Source organism: Dysidea avara, chromosome 1 (assembly GCF_963678975.1).
Source record: "Dysidea avara chromosome 1, odDysAvar1.4, whole genome shotgun sequence".
Classification (NCBI taxonomy): domain Eukaryota; kingdom Metazoa; phylum Porifera; class Demospongiae; order Dictyoceratida; family Dysideidae; genus Dysidea; species Dysidea avara.
Window position 1 is genome coordinate 1,845,237 of NC_089272.1, and position 12,613 is coordinate 1,857,849.

The window sequence follows — 12,613 nt, forward strand, 5'->3', positions numbered from 1 at the left end:
ATCCTGGATCCGCCACTGAGAGTTCAGCTACAAAGAAACCATCATGTAGAGAGTTCAGCTGCAAACAAATCACCTGTAAAGAGTTCAGCTACAAACAAATCTCCCTGTAGAGAGATCAGCTAGAAGAAATTACCTTGTAGAGAGTTCAGTTACAAAGAAACCACCATGTAGAGAGTTCAGCTGCAAAGAAATCACCCTGTAGAAAATTCAGCCACAAACAAATTGCCCAGTAGAAAGATCAGTTAGAAGAAGTTACCTTGTAGAGAGTTCAGCTACAAAGAAACCATTCTGTAAAGAGCTCAGCTGCAAATAAATCACCTGCACAGAATTCAGCTACAAACAAACCACCCTGTAGAGAGATCAGCTAGAAGAAGTTACTTGTATATTGTTCAGCTACAAACAATTCACCCTATAGAGAGAGCAGCAAGAAGAAGTCACTTTGTAGAGTGTTCAGTTACAAAGAAACCACCATGGAGAGTTCTGTAATAAATATATGTATTATATATATAATTTGTACATTTACTGATAAAATCAGAAATATTTAAAGTACATCTGCTTCATCTTTTCTTCTTCCTGTGGAAAAGAAAAAAAGACAGGTTAAAAAAGTCCCAAAGCCGGCCTATAGCCGGATAGGCCGGCTTTGGGGTATACAAATACAAAAAGAAGTGAAATCTAATCCAAAACAGCCAGCTGTAAAAAAAGTGTGCGGCCCTCAAAAAGACTACGGTGAAAAAAGATGTGAAATCCAAGGTGGCGGCCAAGAAATGGCTGTGATGGTAGGTTAATGGTAAAAATTTTAATAACGGCAATTTAGATGAATTTTTTGCCAAGACCAAGTGGCACAAAAATTCACCTGAATTGTTGCTATTAAAATTTTTACCATTAACCTACCATCACAGCCATTTCTTGGCCGCCACCTTGGATTTCACATCTTTTTTCACCGTAGTCTTTTTGAGGGCCGCACACTTTTTTTACAGCTGGCTGTTTTGGATTAGATTCTCTCAATGGTACCAAAGTGATTTCCAGTACTTCTAATGCTACACTGGTCACTTAATTTTGTTTAGAATGATGATAAAAGATGGTTCAAAACGTTTGGTAGTAGTAATAGGTGGTATTTCTGTGGTTTCATATGATGCAGTATACCAGCAGCTCACCAGGAGCTCCACCCAGCTCGAATGAAAAATGAAAGATTTTGCGCATTTTTCTGTTTGTTTTGGGATGTTTTGCAACATAATGGTGATGTAGGGTGATCTAGTGAAGATTTGAAGCTGCTGTGGAGCGTGAGATGTGTGGACGATTTTGCTGCCTCCTTTGATGCATAGCTTAGAGCGAGGCGTGGAAGCTGTAAATGAAATAATAATTGACAACCGCTGCTACCAAACGTTCAGGGACATCTTTTACCATGGTTTTAGTCTATAATTGATGATTGTTGTGACTGCAGAAGCGCTGGAAATGGCTAGAAAGCGCGACACAATTCTTCGATGCTCCAGAAAATGTTGACGCTCGTCACCCAGATGGTGAGAAGTTTCAGATCTTTTCCAAACTAACAGCATAGACAGACTATGCACCCAACCGTATCGAAACACTATGAGGAAGAGTTGGCTTCTCTTGCCCTGGGTGGTAGGGCAGTTTGAATTCGAAACTTTGTATTTCTTTGTCTGTTTCTTTCAAAGAAAGCAACCCTGTGCCGGGCACCCAGCAAATAATTTACTTATTTCTGTGCGTAGTTTTCAACTACAACAACTCTGGATACGATTTGGCTAAATAGCAAGTTTCATCCAGTCCTTTGTGTGGAGCACGAAATTTTAAAAATAAATCTTGCATCTTGTGAGATACTGAAAGTGATATTTTTGTGAAGGCAACAATCGTGCCTCCGGTTTCATGGTGGATCAAGCAATGGGATACTACAATGAACATCCCACAATAGTAGGGGGATTGATTTGTAGAAGTTGATTTTTCGGATTGCGGACCCTACTACAGGTGATTTTTTGCAGCTAAACACTCTACATGGTGGTTTCCAGTGTTGGGCAAGTTACTTTGTAAAAGTAACTAGTTACATATTACATATTACTTGCAACAGAACTATTTAGTTACAGTTACATATTACTCATAAAATAAAGTAACTATAATAATATTACATATCAAGACACACGGTAGTGTGTCGTGCGGCCCAAGAAGCCGGCGTGCCACCCGTGAGTATATTAACAGGAAGAAAGAAAACGCAATTTTCACACCTATGTAGCTCTGTGATCCCTTATCCGATTGGAACCAAATTTGGTAGAGAGGTGCCGGCCAGCTAGGGGAGTCTACACACCAAATTTGAAGAAAATCGCTCCAGCCATTTCCGAGATACGAGCGAACAAAATTTCGTTTTAATTTCTTCGTTTTCTTCTTCTTCTTCTTCTTCTTCTACTTCTTCATTTCGCACACTTCGCAAAATCCGCCATAAAACACGAATGCGTGCTCGGATCGGGCTGAAATTTGGCACACTTAAAGGGCTCATTAAGGCGGATCTCCGTACCAACTTTGGTAGGAATCCGATGAACATTCACGGAGTTATGACCGATTATTTGCGTAAAATAAGGTCGAAGGTCTGTCACGCCTACAGGGTAAACCCCTTGGAGGAATCAGTTGAAAATTGATATGTAGATGGAGTAACCATCGTAGGAGTGCCTTTTTGTGGTTTGAAAGGAATCGGGATAAAGACCATAGAGATATGACACAAAACCCAACCTGTGTCAAAATTACGCGATCGATTTTTATGAATAAAAAAACTATTAGTTTTCGTATCTACCAGGCAAACCGCTTAGACCAACGAGCTGAAAATCAGTATGTAGCTGGAATAATCATCATAGAAAGTCCTTGCAGTAGTACAGAAGAATCGGATTACAAATCACTGAGTTATGATTCGAAAGGCAACTACTTGCAGCAAATGCGAGATCGAGATACTCTAATAGAACAGTCACCCTAATAAAGCATTCAGCTGCATTTATAATTTACTCAGTAATCTTACATTGCAAGTTATTCTGTAGAGAATTCAGCTACAAACAAGTCACCCTGTAGTCAGATCGGCTAGAAGAAGGTACCTTATAGAGGGTTCATCTACAAAGAAGCCATCATGTAGAGAGTTCAGCTCAAATAAATCACCCTGTAGAGAATTCAGCTACAAACAAATTACCCTGTAGAGAGATCAGCTAGAAGAAGTTACCTTGTAGAGAGTTCAGTTACAAAGACACAATCATGCAAAGAGTTTAGCTGCAAACAAATCACCCAGTAGAAAGTTCGGCTATGAACAGATCACACTGTAGAGAGTTCAGTTAGAAACAAGTCATCCTGTAGATAGATCAGCTAGAAGAAGTCACTTTGTAGAGAGTTCAGCTACAAAGAAACCACCATGTAAGAGAGTTCAGCTGCAAACAAATCACCTGTAGAGAGTTCAGCTAGGAACAAGTCACCCTGTACAGAGATCAGCTAGAAACAAGTCATCCTGTAGAGAGTTCAGCTAGAAGAAATTACATTGTAGAAAGTTTAGCTACAAAGAAACTACCATGTAGAGAGTTCAGCTACAAACAAATCACCCTGTAGAGAATTCAGCTACAAACAAATTACCCTGTGGAAAGATCAGCTAGAAGAAGTTACCTTGTAGAGAGTTCAGCTACAAACAAATCACCTTGTAGAGAGTTCAGCTAGAAACAAGTCACCCTGTACAGAGATCAGCTAGAAACAAGTCATCCTGTAGAGAGTTCAGCTAGAAGAAATTACATTGTAGAAAGTTTAGCTACAAAGAAACCACCATGTAAGAGAGTTCAGCTACAAACAAATCACCTGTAGAGAGTTCAGCTAGGAACAAGTCACCCTGTACAGAGATCAGCTAGAAACAAGTCATCCTGTAGAGAGTTCAGCTAGAAGAAATTACATTGTAGAAAGTTTAGCTACAAAGAAACTACCATGTAGAGAGTTCAGCTGCAAACAAATCACCCTGTAGAGAATTCAGCTACAAACAAATTACCCTGTGGAAAGATCAGCTAGAAGAAGTTACCTTGTAGAGAGTTCAGCTACAAAAAAATCACCCTGTAGAGAGATCAGCTAGAAACAAGCCACCCGTAGAGAGTTCAGCTAGTAGAGAGTTCAGCAGTTTAGCTGCAAATAAATCGCCCTGTACAGAATTCAGCTACAAACAAATCACCCTGTAGGGAGTTCAGCAGTTACCCTGTAGAGAGTTCAGCTAGAAGAAGTTACATTGTAGAGAGTTCAGCTACAAAGAAACTACCATGTAGAGAGTTCAGCTGCAAACAAATTGCCCTGTAGAGAATTCAGCTACAAACAAATCACCCTGTAGAAAGATCATCTAGAAGAAGTTACCTTGTAGAGAGTTCAGCAGTTTAGCTGCAAATAAATCGCCCTGTAGAGAATTCAGCTACAAACAAATCACCCTGTAGAGAGTTCAGCTACAAACAAGTCACCCTGTAGAGAGATCAGCTAGAAATAAGCCACCCGTAGAGAGTTCAGCTAGAAGAAGTTACATTGTAGAGAGTTCAGCAGTTTAGCTGCAAACAAATCGCCCTGTAGAGAATTCAGCTACAAACAAATCACCCTGTAGAAAGATCAGCTAGAAGAAGTTACCTTGTAGAGAGTTCAGCTACAAATAAATCACCCTCTAGAGAGTTCAGCTACAAACAAGTCATCCGGTAGAGAGATCAGCTAGAAGGATCACCTTGCAGAGAGGTCAGCTACAAAGAAATCACCATGTAGAGAGTTCAGCTGCAAAGAAATCACCCTGTAGAAAATTCAGCCACAAACAAATTGCCCTGTAGAAAGTTCAGTTAGAAGAAGTTACATTGTAGAGAGTTCAGCTACAAAGAAACCATTCTATAAAGAGCTCAGCTGCAAATAAATCACCTGTACAGAATTCAGCTACAAACAAATCACCCTGTAGAAAGATCAGCTAGAAGAAGTTACCTTGTAGAGAGTTCAGCTACAAATAAATCACCCTCTGGAGAGTTCAGCTACAAACAAGTCATCCGGTAGAGAGATCAGCTAGAAGGATCACCTTGCAGAGAGGTCAGCTACAAAGAAATCACCATGTAGAGAGTTCAGCTGCAAAGAAATCACCCTGTAGAAAATTCAGCCACAAACAAATTGCCCTGTAGAAAGATCATTTAGAAGAAGTTACCTTGTAGAGAGTTCAGCTACAAAGAAACCATTCTGTAAAGAGCTCAGCTACAAACAAATCACCCTGTAGAGAGTTCAGCAGTTACCCTGTAGAGAGTTCAGCTAGAAGAAGTTACATTGTAGAGAGTTCAGCTACAACGAAACTACCATGTAGAGAGTTCAGCTACAACCAAATTGCCCTGTAGAGACAAACAAATCACCCTGTAGAAAGATCAGCTAGAAGAAGTTACCTTGTAGAGAATTCAGCTACAAACAAATCACCCTGTAGAGAGTTCAGCTACAAACAAATCACCCTGTAGAAAGATCAGCTAGAAGAAGTTACCTTGTAGAGAATTCAGCTACAAACAAATCACCCTGTAGAGAGTTCAGCTACAAACAAATCACCCTGTAGAAAGATCAGCTAGAAGAAGTTACCTTGTAGAGAATTCAGCTACAAACAAATCACCCTGTAGAGAGTTCAGCTACAAACAAATCTCCCTGTAGAAAGATCAGCTAGAAGAAGTTACCTTGTAGAGAATTCAGCTACAAATAAATCAACCTGTAGAGAGTTCAGCTAGAAACAAGTTACACTGTAGAGAGATCAGCTAGAAACAAGTCACCCTGTAGAGAGTTCAGCTAGAAGAAGTTACATTGTAGAGAGTTCAGCTACAAAGAAACTACCATGTAGAGAGTTCAGCTGCAAACAAATTGCCCTGTAGAGACAAACAAATCACCCTGTAGAAAGATCAGCTAGAAGAAGTTACCTTGTAGAGAGTTCAGCTACAAACAAATCACCCTGTAGAGAGTTCAGCTAGAAACAAGTTACCCTGTAGAGAGTTCAGCTAGAGAAGTTACATTGTAGAGACTTCAGCTACAAAGAAACTACCATGTAGAGAATTCAGCTGCAAACAAATTGTCCTGTACAGACAAACAAATCACCCTGTAGAAAGATCAGCTAGAAGAAGTTACCTTGTAGAGAGTTCAGCTACAAACAAATCACCCTGTAGAGAGTTCAGCTACAAACAAATCACCCTGTAGAAAGATCAGCCACAAACAAATCACCCTGTAGAAAGATCAGCTAGAAGAAGTTACCTTGTAGAGAGTTCAGCTACAAACAGGGGCGGATCCAGGGGGGGCACAGGGGGCACGTGTCCCCCCCCCCCCCCCTCCCTTAAAAATTGTATATAAGATCGAGATACTCTAATGGAGGAGTCAATCACCAATCAGTCTAATAAAGCAGTCACAGTGTTCATGGGGAAGTGTAGCTTACTTAGGAAGCTATAAATAGGATTTTATTTTACATAACATACGTGATATAATATATTTGGTAAAGGATAACTAGCTATTATTGTTGTGACCTTTTTTTTTTTTTTGCTCTTCAACTTTTTTCCAGCAAGGTGCCCCCCTCTTTCCAGACTCTGGATCCGCCCCTGACAAACAAATCACCCTGTAGAGAGTTCAGCTAGAAACAAGTTACCCTGTAGAGAGTTCAGCTAGAAGAAGTTACATTGTAGAGACTTCAGCTACAAAGAAACTACCATGTAGAGAGTTCAGCTGCAAACAAATTGCCCTGCAGAGACAAACAAATCATCCTGTAGAAAGATCAGCTAGAAGAACTTACCTTGTAGAGAGTTGAGTTACAAACAAATCACCCTGTAGAGAGTTCAGCTACAAGCAAGTCATCCGGTAGAGAGATCAGCTAGAAGGATCACCTTGCAGAGAGGTCAGCTACTAAGAAATCATCCTGCTTCATCTTTTCTTCTTCCTGTAGTAAAGAAAAAATGACAGGTTAAAAAGCCCTAAAGCCAGCCATAGGCCGGCTTTGGGGTATACAAATACAAAAAGAAGTGAAATCTAATCCAAAACAGCCAAGCTGTAAAAAAAGAGTGCGGCCCTGAGAAAGGCTATGGTGAAAAAAGATGTGAAATCCAAGGTGGCGGCCAAGAAATGGCTGTGATGGTAGGTTAATGGTAAAAATTTTAATAACAACAATTCAGGTGAATTTGGTGCCGCTTGGTCAATTGGCACAAAATTCACCTGAATTGTCGTTATTAAAATTTTTACCATTGACCTACCATCACAGCCATTTCTTGGCCGCCACCTTGGATTTCACATCTTTTTTCACCATAGCCTTTCTCAGGGCCGCACTCTTTTTTTACAGCTTGGCTGTTTTGGATTAGATTATATTACTTTGTGTCCACAGCCTTAAGCTGTCACGTGTGAAACTACCACTTTATCACGTGACATTATTGCGTTGTTGGACAATGTGCAAATCTTGGTTATAAGTAAGAAGCCGGTGAATAAGCTTCATTCAGTAGGCTTCGTTACTTCGTTGTGGCTAGGCGTTACTCAGAGGATAACTAACGAGATTAGTAATTTCATAACTTGTAGTAATAATATTACGTAATATTAGACCCGTTACAGTAACTATATTACTTAGGTAACGCGTTACATTTGTAAGTAAAGCAACTTGAGTTATATTACCTGATTTTATAGCGTATTTCGTTATATTACTTAGTTACCACAAAAGTAATAGTATTACGTAACGCGTTACTTATGTAACGCGTTACTCCCAACACTGGTGGTTTCTTTGTAGCTGAACTCCGTACATGATGTTTTCTTTGTAGCTGAACTCTTTACAAGATGACTTCTTCTAGCTGATCTTTCTACCGGGTGATTTGTTTGCAGCTGAACTCTCTACATGGTGGTTTCTTTGTTGCTGAACTCTCTACAAGGTGAATTCTTTTACCTGATCTCTCTACAGGGTAATTTGTTTGTAACTGAACTCTGTACAAGGTGCGTTTTTGTGGGTGATCTCATTGCAGGTTGATTTGTTTGTAGCTGAACTCACTAAAGGGTGATATGCTTGTAGCTGAACTCCTTGCATTGTGTCTAGTTTCTAGCTGATCTCTCTACAGGGTGATTTGTTTGTAGCTGATCTCTCTACAAGTTGATTTGTGTGTAGCTGATCTCTCTGCAGGTTGATTAATTTGTAGCCGATCTCTCTACAGTGTAATTTGTTTGTAGCTGAACTGTCTATAAGGTGATTTGTTTGTAGCTGATCTCTCTGCAGGTTGATTTGTTTTAGCTGAACTCTCTATAGCTGATCTCTCTGCAGATTGATTTGTTTTAGCTGAACTCTCTACAGGGTGATTTGTTTCTAGCTGATCTCTCTACAGGTTGGTTTGTCTGTAGCTGAACTCTCTACAGGGTGATTTGCTTGTAGCTGAACTCCTTACATTGTGTCTAGTTTCTAGCTGATCTCTCTACAGGGTGATAGTTTGTAGCTGATCTCTCTACAAGTTGATTTGTGTGTAGCTGATCTCTCTGCAGGTTGATTTGTTTTAGCTGAACTCTCTACAGGGTGATTTGCTTGTAGCTGAACTCCTTACATTGTGTCTAGTTTCTAGCTGATGTCTCTACAGGGTGATTTTTTATAGCTGATCTCTCTACAAGTTGATTTGTGTGTAGCTGATCTCTCTGCAGGTTGATTTGTTTGTAGCCGATCTCTCTACAAGGTAATTTGTTTGTAGCTGAACTCTCTATAAGGTGATTTGTTTGTAGCTGATCTCTCTGCAGGTTGATTTGTTTTAGCTGAACTCTCTACAGGGTGATTGCTTGTAGCTGAACTCCTTACATTGTGTCTAGTTTCTAGTTGATGTCTCTACAGGGTGATTTTTTGTAGCTAAACTCTCTACAGGGTGATTTGTTTCTAGCTTATCTCTCTACAGGTAGATTTGTGTTGATTTGTTCATTGCTGATCGCTCTAAAGGTTGATTTGTTGTAGCTGAACACTCTGCAAAGTGTTTTATTTGTAGCTGATCTCTCTACAGGGTAATTTGTTTGTAGCTGAACTCTCTCCACAGTGACTTGTGTGTAGCTGAATTCTGTGTAGCTGAATTCTCTAGAGAGTGACTTAATTGTAGCTGAATTCTCTACAGGGTGCATGACTTGTTTATAGCTGAACTTTCTTCAGTGTGACTTGTAATGTTCTGAATCTCTATAGTGATATATTTGCTTAACTCTCCACATGGTGACTTGCTTCTTGCTGAACTGTCTATAAGATTAACTGTTTGCAGCTGAACTCCCTACAGAATAACTTGTGATGTAATAAAAGAGTAAATAGATTAGCCGAATGCTCTATTAGGGTGACTGTTCTATTAGAGTATCTCTATCTCGCATTTGCTACACGGAGTTGGCTTTAGAATCATAACTCAGTGGTTTGTACTCCGATTCTTCTGTACTACTGCAAGGACTTTCTATGAAGATTATTCCAGCTATATACCGATTTTCAGCTCATTGCTCTAAGCGGTTTGCCTAGTAGGCGTGAAAACTAATACTTTATTATTCGTAAAAATCGATCGCGTAATTGTGACACAGGTTGGGTTTTGTGTCATATCTCCATGGTCTTTATCTCGATTCCTTTCAAACCACCAAAAGGCACTCCTACGATGGTTACTCCATCTACATAGCAATTTTCAACTCATTCCATGAAGTGGTTTACCCTGTAGGCGTGACAACAAATCGATCTTGTTTTACGCGAATAATCGGTCATAACTCCTGAACCATTCATCGGATTTGTACCAAAGTTGATGCTAGGATTCGCCGTTGGACTCCCTTTCTGTGTGCCAAATTTCATGGCGATCGGAGTACGCGTTTGCTTGTTATCGCAATTTTTGCAAGTGTGCGAAAAGACGAAGAAGAAAAAACCAAACTTTGGCAGCTCGTATCTCGGAAATGGCTGGAGCGATTTCCTTCCAATTTGGAATGTAGACTCCCCTGCCTGGCGGGCAACTGTGTAGCAAATGTGGTTCCAATCGGATAAGTGATCACTGAGATACAAAGGTGTGAAAATGACGTTTTCGTTCTTCCTGTCAATATACTCACGGGTGTGGCGCGCCGGCTTCTTCGGCCGCACGACACATCAGGGGCGTAGCCAGGATTTTTTGAAGGGGGGTTCCAGCACCAGCATTGAGTTACTAGAAGCAGGGGTCTGGGGGCGCAGCCCCCAGCCGCTGAGAGACTTTTAATATTTTAATAAATCAAAACTCAGCAAATTGCTATATTTTATGCAAAAAGTACATTAATTATGATGCATTAAGTGCCCCTGGGATGAAGGTAGTACTAGATAAAGTCACCTAGTGGAAACAGACAGCATAACACATAGAGACACATATAGTAATCTGTAAGTGATGGTTATATCTCATTGTGGTATAGGAGCCATGAATCCACTGATACAAATGACAATCAAAACAATATAACTATACAAATATGCATAGCATGAATTCATTTTGCATAACACAAGTGATAAATTACTGGAGCTCTATATCTTTAAACACTGCACACCAAAGCTATAGCAGTATAAGGTCATGCTAAGTTTTGCATTTAATGTTGGAATGTCTGAAAAACTTCATATGGACATGGATATTTAAATGCATGTTCTATTAGAGTATACCTGACTGCTCTATTAGAGTATATACCTGACTGCTCTATTAGAGTATATCGATCTTTTTAACAAGTTTTGAAGAGTGCTCATGTTACCTCTGTAAATCCTTCCCTGAGAGATGAATGTAAGTTTTATCAATTGTTGTGCTGTGCCATTACACTATATTGCTCACTCATTTTGTCCTGCCACACTAAATGGTGTGTTAGGATCCTGCTTGCAGAAGCCTAAATTTTACAGGGGGTTCCTGAACCCCCCCGGAACCCCCCCTCCCTACGCCCCTGCACACTACCGTGTGTCTTAATCTAACTAATTATCACATTAATATACTCAAATTCATATTTTTCTGTCATACCAAATAATTATGATTTGACAATATTCTGTAATCTCACAGGTTTACTGTAGGCTGAAGTTTCCAAAAATGTATTTCTACTAGTATATGAAAAGAGTCAGTTGAGTTTGAGCCAATGAAATACTCAGTGTATTATGATGGAGAGAGAGATTGGATGGATATTATATAGAAGAGTTCCCCACCTCACACATTATTATTATTAGCACTTTACAGTGACCAGCACTGAAGGTCTAACAGCAACATGTGCTACATTAATAATACTATGTTAATACATACACTATGTTTGCCTTGAAAGTCACTGAATTGGCCTAGCACTAGTTTGTGATGGATGCAGTGATGTGCATTGTATGGCTAATTATAAATCAAAATTATTTAAGAATTGTCACAATAATAGCTACAATACATACTGTACATGTATAGCTTCTCTTGTATCTTGTAATTCTATACACATAAATACACATATCTTTACAATGTAAATGAGATGCATGTACAGAGAATGATGAAGGATAGAATTTCTAGAAGCAGCTGGAGCCTGGGAATGAAATGGATGAACACTATAATTAGCTAGCTACAGATTTTGGAGTGATTTTAAAGCACCAATTGAATAGTTATAGTTATCAATTGGTCTATAAGAAAAAAAACCTCAGCACCCAGACTCCTCAAACACTTTTACTTCCTCAATATCATAATATCCAATCTACCTGCACCATTATGAATGCTCATTTGCTGTACCAAAACAATTTTCAAGGAAAAAAGATTGCATAGATTTATATAATATGTTCCAGGCCATTTAAATTCTTTAGATGGGGAGAGCAAGTAACAACTTTACAGACTTCATCCTGATATCAGGATTCTCTATACAACCAGCCAGTATAGTGAAACAAATGACATCTCCCCTAATTATACATGTCTTCAAAATGACCTCTTGTTATCCTTTTGCACAACTTGTTTTTTTTTATAATTCAAATACATACACACACTTATTCTTCTATTGTTCTGTACAATATGTGAAATTACTTTTGTGTGGTGCTTGCAATAACAAATCATTGGTATGGTACAGTGGATCCTCAGTTGTCCAAACAGTCTTGTTCTTACAGTTAACCAAGTGTTCAGATAAGTAAAATTGTTTGGATAACTGAAGCCCATTGATTTATATACAGAGCTAATAGAACAGTCATTTACTCAGATAGAATTTATAATGATGACAAAAACTCCAATAGAACAGTCACATTTGGCATTTGGATAATTGAAGTGTTTGAATAACTGAGGTTCGGATAAGCGAGGATCCACTGTATTATTAAAACTGTTGACTGAAGGTTTGTGGTTCAACTAATTTCATGTAGCTTTTGAAGCTGATATACATTTTAAAGCAATGAGACAAGTCATTATTAGTGACAGATGACAATTAGTAAAGGTGTCATAGGCATAGACAATGAGACTAAGGCCTTGGGGAAGGAGGAGGTAGAGATCCTCCACTCTAATTTTAAGATATACATAGAGGTGGCTTAGTATCACTGTGTGGCTCAATCCTCAGAAATTTGTCCAGACTGCAAGTTATGTCTGGATCAAGTTAACACTTGGTCTGGTCTAGGATTTTTTCAAATCATACTGCAGTGTCTCACAATATTATTGTCATGAACAACTTTACCAATCTACAGAAAAAGAAC